General features: G+C 41.0%; 1 pseudogene; it reads right to left on the bottom strand.

Annotated features, from left to right (window-relative positions):
* Nucleotides 1-6,362: 6,362 nt before the first annotated feature.
* On the bottom strand, nucleotides 6,363-8,642 carry LOC122449993 (annotated as a pseudogene).
* Nucleotides 8,643-12,134: the final 3,492 nt, after the last annotated feature.

The raw sequence follows: 12,134 nt of genomic DNA, 5'->3' as shown, positions 1-12,134 counted from the left end.
TCATTTCAACAAAGTTCAGTTTATCAGTGATTAACGTTTTTGTTTCCTGTTTCTCTATCCTAAGATCTTAGGATCTGGAGGTTCTTCTGTGTTATCTCCCAAAAGTTTATCTGATTTGTCTTTTACATGTAACTCTGCAGTTCAGCTGGGCATTTATTTTTATGTGTGGTCTGAGATAGGAATCGTTTCATTCTACTCCATATGGAGATGCCCTTGCCCCAACACAATTTGTTGAAATCACTTGTCACTTTCCCCTGCAGTGGAGAGCTCTCTTAGTCATTAATTAACAGACCACATATACACATATGGATCTATTTCTGAACTTTTTATTCAGTACCATTGCTCTGTTTCAAATTCATTACTATACTTTTATAATGAGCTTTTCATTTACTAAAACATGCCTTCCATCTTTGTTTTTTATTTCCCCAAAAGTATGTTGTTAATTCTTGGATCCATGAATTTTCAAGTAAATTTTATAATCATATATACTGCTTGTGAGTTAATATAAGTTTTTAGCAAAAATACTTTGGTAGTTTCAGTTTGGTTATAATTTTTTAATTGAAATATAGTTGATTTACAATGTTATGTTAACTTCTTCTGGTCAGTAAAGTGATTCAGTTATTTATATATATATACATATTCCTTTTTCTATATTCTTTTCCATCATGGTTTATCTCAGGACATTGAATGTAGTTCCCTGTGCTATATGGTTGCTTATAATTCTTAACTGTAATCAACTGTAGTTGATTTAATTTAAACCTTGATCTTATTCCCAGACTTGACATTTCCTTTGATAGTCAAAGAAACCAATTTGGGTTGCTAAGAGCTAATGTTTGCTGGGTGACATTAAGAAAATATCCTATTCTTGCTGTTATTTTTCTGTTTCTTACCTGAAACGTTACCAGCCTTGTTTACCTGGCCTAATGTTCCTTTGGCCATTGGTGGCCTAGCCTGTCAGGAGAAAGTAGTAATGATTCCCATGCCCCTACCTCACCCACCTTCCTTTCTTCCAACCTGTGTAAACCAGGTGGATTACCCTCCTCTCTCAAGACACTTCCTGCATTTACAAAACATCCAGTCCAGGCTTTCTGGCACCCTCACTATCCAACCCCCTCTGCCTTTCCAGCCACTGGTTTCCTTCTGTCTTCATATTCACTCCCTACATGACATCCCCTTGTATTCTTCAGGGGTCCCTTCTCCCCATTGGTTGTACCAGGGAATGAGGGGAGGTGGAGAATGAAGGAAAGTGATGTTCGTTGAGTTGCCCTTCCCTGCCAGGCCCAACTGTGTATGAAAGTGTTAGTCACTCAGTTGTGTCCAACTCTTTGTAACCCCATGGATTGTAACCTGTCAGGCTTCTCTGTCCATGAAATTCTCCAGGCAAGAATACTGAGTAGGTAGCCATTCCTTTCTCCAGGGGATCTTCCCGACCCAGGGGTCAAACCTTGGTCTCCCAAACGGCAGGCAAACTATCGTGTGAGCCAGCAGGCTTCCAGGTATGTATATGTGCTCTCATTATTCTCATAACATTAAAAAGTAGGCATTATTACCCTTTTAAAGAGCATAAGATCACAACAAACTGGGAAATCCTTAAAGAGATGAGAATACCAGACCACCTTACCTGCCTTCAGGGAAACCTGTATCCGGGTCAGGAAGCAACAGTTAGAACCGGACATGGAACAGCAGACTGGCTCAAAATTGGGAAAGGAGTACATCAAGGCTGTATATTGTCACCCTGCTTATTTAACTTATATGCAGAGTACATCATGAGAAATGCTGGGCTGGATGAATCAAACAAGCTAGAATCAAGATTGCTGGGAGAAACATAGACAATCTCAGATATGCAGATGATACCACCCTAATGGCAAAAAGCCAAGAGGAACTAAAGAGTCTTCTGATGAAAGAGGAGAGTGAAAAAGCTGACAAAATTCAAAATTCAAAAAACTAAGATAATGACAGCCAGTCCCATCATTTCAATGGCAAATAGATGGGGAAACAATGGAAACAGTAACAGATTTTATTTTCTTGAGCTCCAAAATCACTGCAGACACTGACTGCAGCCAGGAAATTAAAAGATGCTTCTTGGAAGAAAAGCTATGAAGAACCTAAATGGCATATTAAAAAGCAGAGACATCACTTTCGCTGACAAAGGTCTGAATAGTCAAATCTATGGTTTTTCCAGTAGTCATGTATGAATGTGAGAGTTGAACTATAAAGAAAGCTGAGCAACAAAGAATTGATGCTTTTGAACTGTGGTGTTGGAGAAGACTCTTGAGAATCCCTTGGACAGCAAGGAGATCAAACCTGTCAATCCTAAAGGAAATCAGTCCTGAATATTCATTGAAAGGACTGATGCTGAAGCTGAAACTCCAATACTTCGGCCACCTGATGCGAGGAAGTGCATTGGAAAAAGACCCTGGAGCTGGGAAAGATTGAAGGCAGGAGAAGAAGGCATTATCGACTCAATGCACATGAGTTTGAGCAAACTCTGGAAGATGGTGATGGACAGGGAAGTCTGGAGTGATGCAATCCATAGGGTCACAAAGAGTCAGGCATGACTTAGCAACTGAACAGCAACAAGATCACACAGATAATAAATGTAGAGCTGAGATTTAAATCTGAATCCATATCTTGTTCTTTCTGCATGACCAAACTGCCTCCCATGAAACTGAGGTGTGTCCTGACTTATAATCTAAAACATTAGTCTCAAATCCTGGTGCATCTTTGAACAGAAATTATATAAAAGAGAAGGGCAAAGTGCAAATGAAACTGTGAGCTGGATCTCATGTTGGTGACTGGCCCAGACATTCAGAGGAGAGCTTTCCTTTGGAGAGAGACTTTTCAAATGGTTACAAGGATTCATATTAAACAATAAGTAAATATGGGTGACTCATTGGCCAAGTTATTTTGAAAATTAAAAAGTAAATGGTGTCCAGTTGGTCCAGATAAAATCTATAATAGATAATAGACTGAGAATGGGTGACCACTGGGATTCTCAGGATTAATTCAGTTAGGATTAATGTGTCCAGCAACTAAAATTATTTAATAATTTCCTACAGACATTTTTCTATTTTTTATTTTTTTCCCCCAAATCACATTTATTACTTTTTTCTGATTATAAAAAAACTGGAAATATATAATTAATATAATAAATATATATGTATTTGTGAATATAGTTGCTTTGTTTCTTTAAGATAAATTATTAGATGTGAACTTTTTGAATATAAAGTGTGGTCACATTTTAAAGACTTGGTAAAAACTAACAAATTCCCTTGTTGAATGGCCAGAGGACATGAATTTTAAAGTGATAGATAGGAAATGCAAATAGCTAATAAGCCCAGGACTTTATTAGTAATTAAATTAAATTAACCTTAAGGGATATGCCATTTTTAACTATCAAAATAGAATTTTTAAATTCATTTGATACACACACACACATGTATGTGTGTGTGTATATATATATTTATTTATTTATTTTGGCTTCAGGACAGGTCTAATTACCCCAGTTACAGATAGAGAGAGAGCACTGAGACTACTGCTGAGAGGGTAACAGGCAGGAAGGCCAGGGGTCTCAAAATGGAGGAAATAGGTTGCAAGTGTCAGACATTTTTATCTCTTTTAAGTGGCAGGAGGAAACAAACACGATATTTTTTTCCTTCTCTATACAAATGTAAAAGGAGGTTTCTCTTAAAATACTGTGTTGCCATAATGACACCTGGTTTCACCTGAAGCTAACTATTCTCAAACCTTGAGTTAACCAATACATTTTTCTTATGGAAATGTTAGTCTTAAAGCTATGTTAATGTGCTATGCATTTATCCCAGACTCTGTCTTCAAGTCTCCTCCTAATGGCTCAGAACCTACTTGACAAACCAGTATGTTATACTCAGATATTGTTTCCCTAATCTATGTAAACGAAACTATTTGTATGGTAATCTGCCCTTCTACAAGATTCAAGTCAATCGTTTTATGTCCCAGGATGAATCATCTGGTGTCAAGATTATCCCAAAATGCATCTTATGGATGAGGGGCCTGGTGTCATTCTGAGTTTTAAGACATTCCTTTCTTCCATTAACAGACTGCTGTATGTATGTGTAGCTCAGTCGTGCCCGATTCTTTGTGACCCCATGGACTGTAGCCTACCAGGCTCCTCAGTCCATGGGATTTTCCAGGCAAGAAGGCCATTTCCTTCTCCAGGGGATCTTCCCGACCCAGGGATCGAACCCAGGTCTCCTGCATTGTAGGCAGACGCTTTACCATCTGAGTTACCAGGGAAGCCCTAACAGACTGCTAGGAGAAGGCAATGGCAACCCACTCCACTACTCTCGCCTGGAAAAGCCGATGGACAGAGAAGCCTGGTGGGCTGCAGTCCATGGGGTCGCTACCAGTCGAACACGACTGAGTGACTTCACTTTCACTTTTCACTTTCACGCACTGGAGAAGGAAATGGCAACTCACTCCAGTGTTCTTGCCTGGAGAATCCCAGGGACGGGGGAGCCTGGCGGGTTGCCATCTCTGGGGTCTCACAGAGTTGGACACGACTGAAGTGACCTTGCAGCAGCAGTGACTACATAACATCCAGCTGAAGACTAGCAGGGGGGTACTCTTTCTGCCCGCTTCTGATGCCTATGTCAGAAGCTTTCTCTTATCTCCCTTATACTTTAATAAAACTTTATTACACAAAAGCTCTGAGCGATCCAGCCTCGTCTCTGGCCCCGGATTGAATTTGTCTCCTCCGGAGGCCAAGAATCCTGGCGTCTTATCATTCAGCAACAACCTTTCACTGCCCTAGCCTTGAGGAGTCTGTGGAACACAGACATTTTTTCAAATATATTTTTGAATGTTTACAATGGGGTGTTGGTTTCTGCCATACAGCAACACATATCACCATAATTATGCAATACACCACCTCCCTCCTCAGCCTCCCTCCCTCCCCCGGTCTCATCACTCCAGGTCATCACAGAGCACCTGACTGGCTCCCTGTGCAACACAGCAACTTCTCACCAGCGGTCCGTCTCACACCTGATCGTGCATATACGTCAGTGCTGCTTTCTCCATTCGTCTCACTCCCTCCCTCCCTGACTGTGTCCACAAGTCCATTCTCTTCATCTTCATCTCCGTTCCTTCCCTGCAAATAGATTCATCAGTATCACTTTTCTAGATTTCATATATATATATATATTATATTTGTTTTTCAAGTCTCCGCCTAATGGCTCAGAACCTACTTGACAAACCAGTATGTTATACTCAGATAACTATACTATATTTGTTTTCCTCTTTCTGACTTTCTTCTCTATGTAACAGGCTCTAGATTCATCTACCTCACCAGAACTGACTCAAATTCATTCTTTTTTATGGCCGAGTAATATTCCATTGTGTGTATGTACCACATCTTCTTCATCCATACATCTGTTGATGGACATCTAGGCTGCTTCCATGTCCTAGCTATTGTAGACCCTGCTGCTATGAATACTGAGGGTGCATGTGTCTTTTTCTGCCGTGGTTTTCTCAGGATATATGCCAGTAGTGGGATTGCTGGGTCATAATAGTAGATTCATGCCTATTTTTAACGGAGTCTCCATATTGTTTTCCATAATAGCTATATCAATTTATATTCCTACCAACAGTGTAGGAGGGCTCCCTTTTTTCCACATCCTCTCCAGCATTTATTGTTTGTATATTTTTTGATGATGACCATTCTGACTGGTGTGAGACAATACCTCATTCTAGTTTTGATTTGCATGTCTCAAATAATGAGTGATGTTGAGCATCTTTTCATGCATTTATTGGCCATCTGTATGTCTTCTTTGGAAAAATGTCTATTTAGGGCCTTCTGCCCATTTTTTGATTAGGCTGTTTTTCTCCCCTAGTACTGAGCTGTATGAACTGCTTACATATTCTGGAGATTAATCCTTTGTCAGTTGTTTCATTTGCAATTATTTTCTCTCTTCCGAGCATTATGTTTTAACCTTATTTTATAGTTTCCTCTGCTGTGCAAAAGCTTTGAAGTTTAATTATATTCCATTTGTTTGTTTTTGTTTTTATTTCCATTAGTCTAGGAGGTGGGTCACAAGGGATCTTTTTGTGATGTATGTCAAAGAATGTAGTTTCTGACCTTACATTCAAGTCTTTAATCCATTTTGAGCTTATTTTTATGTATGGTGTTAGGAAGGGGGTATTGACTTTTCATTAAGAAAATAGACCAAGTATTGCTAATACAGAGTCACTGCATTTTTCAGGCAAGTCAATTAGACAAGCTTCTCCTTGAAAAAAGATAAGTAGTTTTCAGAAAAAAGAGGAGCCATCATTTCTCTGAATCACCCATGAGCATTCCAAAGATGAGGTAGGGAGAGAGTTAGATTCTAGAATGGATGGTAGGCAGGAGCTAGGCCTTCACATAGGTGGTGATGTTCAGCAGAGATGCCACAGGAGCCCCAGGCCTCCCTGGTCCTAGTAGAATGCTCTGGACCAGAGGTCCGTGCAAAAGGCCAAGCCACACCTCCGGTCCTCATAGACTGACTGGCCAGCATCCGGCTGGCCCTGTGCCCTGTTCCAGCTATACAGAGGATGCCTCCCTCTGGGACGCAGTACACAGGGGCATGGAGCAACTGGGGCTTCTCTTCCTCACACCAGCCTGTTCACCAGTGTCAGGGAAGAAGCTGCACTCTCCCTACTAGCTGAAGCCACAGCGTCCAAGTCATGGGTTGTATTACAGGTATTGGTGAGGTCAAAACTCCCATGAAGTGAATCTGGAGCCAGGCGGCATGCTCGAAAGACTCTGGTGGGTCACCGCACTGTCCCCCAGAGCTGGGTGGTGTCCTTGAGGGCGAGGACGTAGGCTCACTGGCCATAAACTCCTCCAGCCGCTGACAGAGAAAATGCCCTTCATGTTCTTGGTAAAACTTCTGGCAATATCCCTTTCTCTACAGAGCTTCTATCATTTGTAATGTGAGGATCTTGCTGCTCTGAATCTGCGGATGAACAGCCTCCAGGATCAGTGATGAGCAGCTGCAGGCTTGGTCAGGGCCAGAGCGAGCTGGAAGGCCTGAGGCTCCGCAAGATAAGGGTTACCTCCGTCCTGCTGTTGGAGAGACTGACTGGAGAGCCTTCAGGGCTGCACTCCTCATCCTTCCTCATCTGAGCCCTCAGGCTTGGTTACTGAGTGCTGGCCCCTCACTGGACACTAAGTGAAGGTGAAACAACAGCAACAAACAGCCACCCAAATAGACGTGACCTCACGGGACTTTTAGTCTAAAATAGGCGTTTATTGAACTGTTTGCCAGGACCACACTAAGCACTTTATAAACATTACTACATCTAATCATCACAAAACTCTATGTGGTATGTATTTTTACCTACAGAATGAGGAAGCAGATGTTCAGAGACTGACTCACATGTCATGGGGCTACACAGGCTAAGGATTGAATCTCAGCCTTGACTGACTCCAAAGACCTCACCATTAGCTTCTGGGTGAAGATGATTCTTTCAGAATGCATTTCAAAATATCAGTTCAATGACTGGGTGTTGGTTAGGGTGAAGGAAAATGGGGCTCTCCTGCTGCTCATGGGAGTGAAAATGGATCAATGTTTTCAGCAAAGCAATCTGCAAGATATCATAAACCATCAAGAGCTTTCATCTTTACCCAGAATTCCATTTTTTAACATTCTATCCCAAGGAGAGAATCAGAAATGTGATCAAAGAGTTATGTACAGACACGTGAGCATGTGTGCTAAGCCACTTCAGTCGTGTCTGACTCTTTGCAACTCTGTGGACTGTAGCCTGCCAGGCTCCTCTATCCATGAGGATTCTCCAGGCAAGAATCCTGGAGTGGGTTGCTGTGTCCTCCTCCAGGGGATCTTTGTGACCCAGGGGTCAAACCCCTGTCTCTTGACTCCTGTATTGGCAGGTGGGTTCTTTACCACTAGCACCACCTTGGAATCAACAGACATACCTCAGAAATATTGTGGATTCAGTTCCAGACCACTGCAATAAAATGAATACCATAATAAAGTGAGTCACATGAATTTTTTGGTTTCCCAGTGCATGTAAAAGTTATGTTTACACTATACTATAGTCTATTAAGTGTGCAACTGAATTATGTCTTTGAAAAGTACATTCCTTAATTTTAAAATACTTTATTGCTAAAAAATGCTAACTGTCACCTGAGCCTTTAGCAAGATGTTAATCTTTTTTTTTTGGTCAAGGGTCTCACCTTGATGTTGATGGCTGCTGACTGATCAGTGTGGTGGTTGCTCAAAGTCAGGGTAGTTGCTGTGGCAAATTCTTAAAATCAGACCACAGTGAAGTTTGCCCCATTGATAGATGCTTACTTTCAGGAGCAGTTTCTCTGTAGCATGCAGTGCTATTTGACAGCATTTAACCCACATAGAATTTCTTTCAATATTAGAGTCAGTCCTCTCAAACCCTGATGCTGCTTTATCATCTTAGCTGGTTTAATATTCTAAATCCTTTGTTGTCATTTCAACAACTTTCACAACATCTTCACCAGAAGTAGATTCCAGCTCAAGAAACCACTTTTTTTGCTCACCCATAGGAAGCAACTTTTCATCCATTAAATCTGTATCACAATATTGCAGCAATTCAGACACATCTCCAGGCTCCACTTTCAGCTGTCCCGCCATTTCCATCACATCTGTGGGTACAGCTGACACTGAAGGCTGAACCCCTTAAAGTCATCCGTGAAGGCTGGAGTGAACTTCTTCCAAACTCCTGTTCATGTTGATATTTTGGCCTCTTCCCATGAATCCTTAATGTTCTTAATGACATCTAGGATACTGAGTTCATTCCAGAAGGGTTTCAATAGACTTTGCCCAGATCCATCAGAGGAATCACTATGACAGCTATAGTCTTATAAAATGATGTTTCTTAAGTAATAAGACTTGATAGTCAAAAGTGGAACCCCTGATGACTCAGACAGTAAAGAATCTACCGGAAATGTGGGAGACCGGAGTTCTAACCCTGGGTCAGGAAGATCCTCTGGAAAATGAAATGGCAACACACTCCAGTATTCTTGCCTGGAGAATCCCATGGACAGAGGAGCCTGGCGGCCTATAGTCCATGGAGTCACAAGGAGTCGGTTCACTTTCAGTCAAAACTACTCCTTGATCCATGGGCTGCAGAATGTACCTTGTGTTAGCAGGCATGAAAGCAACACTAACCTTATTGTATATCCTCATCAGAGCTCTTGGGTGACCAGGTGCCTTGTCAATAAGCCGTCATATTCTGAAAGGAATCTTTTTTTTTTTTTTGAGCTGCAGGATCTCAGCAGCAGACTTAAAACATTCAGTAAACCATTTTGTAAATAAATGTGCTATCATTCTGAACTTGTTCCATTTGTAGAGCACAGGCAAAGTAGATTTGGCATAATTATTAAGGGCCCTAAGAATGGTAAATGGGCATTCACTTCAACTTCAAGTCACCAGCTGCATTAGCCCCAGTTCTTTGAAGCTTTAAAGTCAGGCATTGACTTCTCCTCTCTAGCTATGAAATTCCTAGATGGCATTTTCTTCCAATATTAGGCTGTTTCATCTACACTGAAAATCTGTTATTTAATGGTACCACCTTCAGTAACTATCTTAGCTAGATCTTCTGGATAATTTGCTGCAGCTTTTCCATCAGCACTTGTACTTTTATGTTACGGAGATGGTTTCTTGCCTTAAACCTCATGAACCAACCTCTGCTATGAGTCTTTTCTTCTGTAGCTTCCTTACCTCTCTCAGCCTTCAGAGCATTGAAGAGAGTTAAACTTTGCCCTGGATTAGGCTTTGGCTTAAGAGAATGTGGCAGCTGGTTTGATCTTCTGTCCAGACAACTAAAACTTTCTCCATATCAGCAATAAGACTGATAGCTCTTTCTTAACCATCTCTGTATGTTCACTGGAGTAGCACTTTTAATTTCCTTCAAGAACTTTTCCTTTGCATTCACAAGTTGGCTAACTCTTTGGTGCAAGAAGCCTAGCTTTTAGCCTCCCTCACTAAGCTTAACTATTTCTAGCTTTTAAAAGAAGAAATGTGTGACTTTTCCTGTCACTTTCACACTAAGAGGCTGTTGTAAGGTTATTAATTGGCCTAATTTAAAAAAAAAAAAAAAAAGATGAAAAGAACAGAGTGCCAGCACCTAAGATAGTTCAGTCTAATAGGAGAGAGTGAGGTAGATGGTTGTTACACTGGATAGAAAGGCTGAGGTAGGGCTTCCCAGAGGTGTTCTGGGGGGTTGAGAACCCGCCGGCCAGTGGGGGTGGGGAGGGGTTCAGTCCCAGGTCGGGGCAGATCTCACAAGCCGCAAGCACCTAAGTCCATGCCCCACAACGACTGAGCCCATGAGCCGCAACTACTGAGTTGGCATGCAGGGAGCCTGTGCTCCGCAACGAGAGAAGCCACTGAAATGAGAAGCCGGGCGCCACACGAAGGGTAGCCCCCGCTCCCTGCAACTAAAGAAAGCCTGTGTGCGGCAGCGAAGACCCAGCACAGCCAGAAATAAATTAGGAAAAGCTGAGGCAGAAGTAAGCTCAGGACGAACCATCAAACCCAGGCTGAGGGTCCACATGCTCTTCTGAACTCACTTGCTGCTAAGATCTTTCACTTAGCAATTAAACTTTCAGGTACAGAATAAATGGTAGGGTCTTTCTCGTCTCACAATTTGGATTACATATTACTCTTCTGCCCTTAATGTCAGGCTTTTATGGTATCCTTAATGTGATTTTTAAAAATAATCTGACTGATTGGCCAGGATCTGACCTTTACATTATGATCTAACATGTTTATTCCATTGCAAATAGTTTCTTCCTCAAAGATGTATGATCATCATATTTCAAATACCACAAACCTTCTTTGGTTCCCTCGACTGCAAGCTGAATTTTCAATTGTAATTACTAGAATTTGTCTTTATCATGGCATGAACTTTATAAAATAGAAGATGATGTAAAATTAAAATGAGAAAATACTTTTTTTCTGGTGCTCAAAACCAATGGCTTCAATTGGTAATTCAAAAAAAAAAAAAGGTCTTATTAAAGCATTTTTCAAAAGAGTGTGTCAATGATAGCTATTACTTATATCCTGTGAAAATAAGTTGCAGATCTGGTAATGCTTTCTAGAAATAGCTTTACAAAATTTTTATTTGGTATTGCTATAAGAAAAAAAAAAAACACTAGTCATCATTCCTCCCTCTATAAAGTGTAAATTAATCAAAAGGCTTAATTATCCTCTTTCACTTTCTGAGGATCTGGTTTGAAACAAAGCGCACAGCAGAAATAGAGAAAAAGGAAAAAATAGCTCAAGAGCAATTAAGGGCATAGAATTAGAGGAAACATGACTCAACCTGTAGGATTACAGAAAATCTCCTTGTAACAGCCATTCCATGGCTCTACCAGTAGAGGAACTGTATCTTTTTCTCTTTGCCTCCTCAGAGATTTACTGAAGAAATCCTCATTTTAAGTGGTTAACCAGCAGTAGAAACAGAAAATATAGTTATTTTCACAGAAGGTAGATTTTATATTGAGCTCAGAAGATACGGCTTATATAATTTTAAATGATTAAAATGTAGGGTTCACCTGAACCCTACTAGATAGAAAAAGGAGTATTCAGAAAAATTAAGACTTTCATCCTGGGTTGTCTGATTCCAAGTTCAAAATCTCTGCCACAGTCCTGCTCATTTCCCCTATCTGTATCCTGGGCTAGGGTCTAAGAGGTAGTAAGAATGAGATGCCCAGAAGAGCTGGCAATCAGAAAGACAGATAAACTAGAAATGGATAACCACAAGGTAAAGGAGACGTCAGAGAACAGACCACATGGTATGGGAGCAGTTTTAATTCGACCTGGGGACACAGACTCTGCTTGTTCTGAGATTGTGTCAGTCGGGGGTGGGTGGTGAATCTGACAAGAGAGACAGCCCTTGAGCTGGATCTTAGAGAAGGAAAAGATGTTTTCCTGGCTCAGGGGTGGGAGAGGATAATTCCAGACAGAGAAATAGTATCTTCAAATACATAGCATCATGAAATTGGTGGGCTGCAATAAGACCCCAAAATTCTATCCATAGTGAGCCATGAAGAAGAAAATGGGCAAGTTTAAGAAAATGAGGGAAGAATAGGATATGTTTTGTTTAAAGTCGGTTGAACT

The sequence above is a fragment of the Cervus canadensis genome, chromosome 11 (assembly GCF_019320065.1).
Source record: "Cervus canadensis isolate Bull #8, Minnesota chromosome 11, ASM1932006v1, whole genome shotgun sequence".
Classification (NCBI taxonomy): domain Eukaryota; kingdom Metazoa; phylum Chordata; class Mammalia; order Artiodactyla; family Cervidae; genus Cervus; species Cervus canadensis.
Note: the sequence above shows the minus strand (reverse complement) of the source record. Positions and strands in the feature narration are given on the sequence as shown.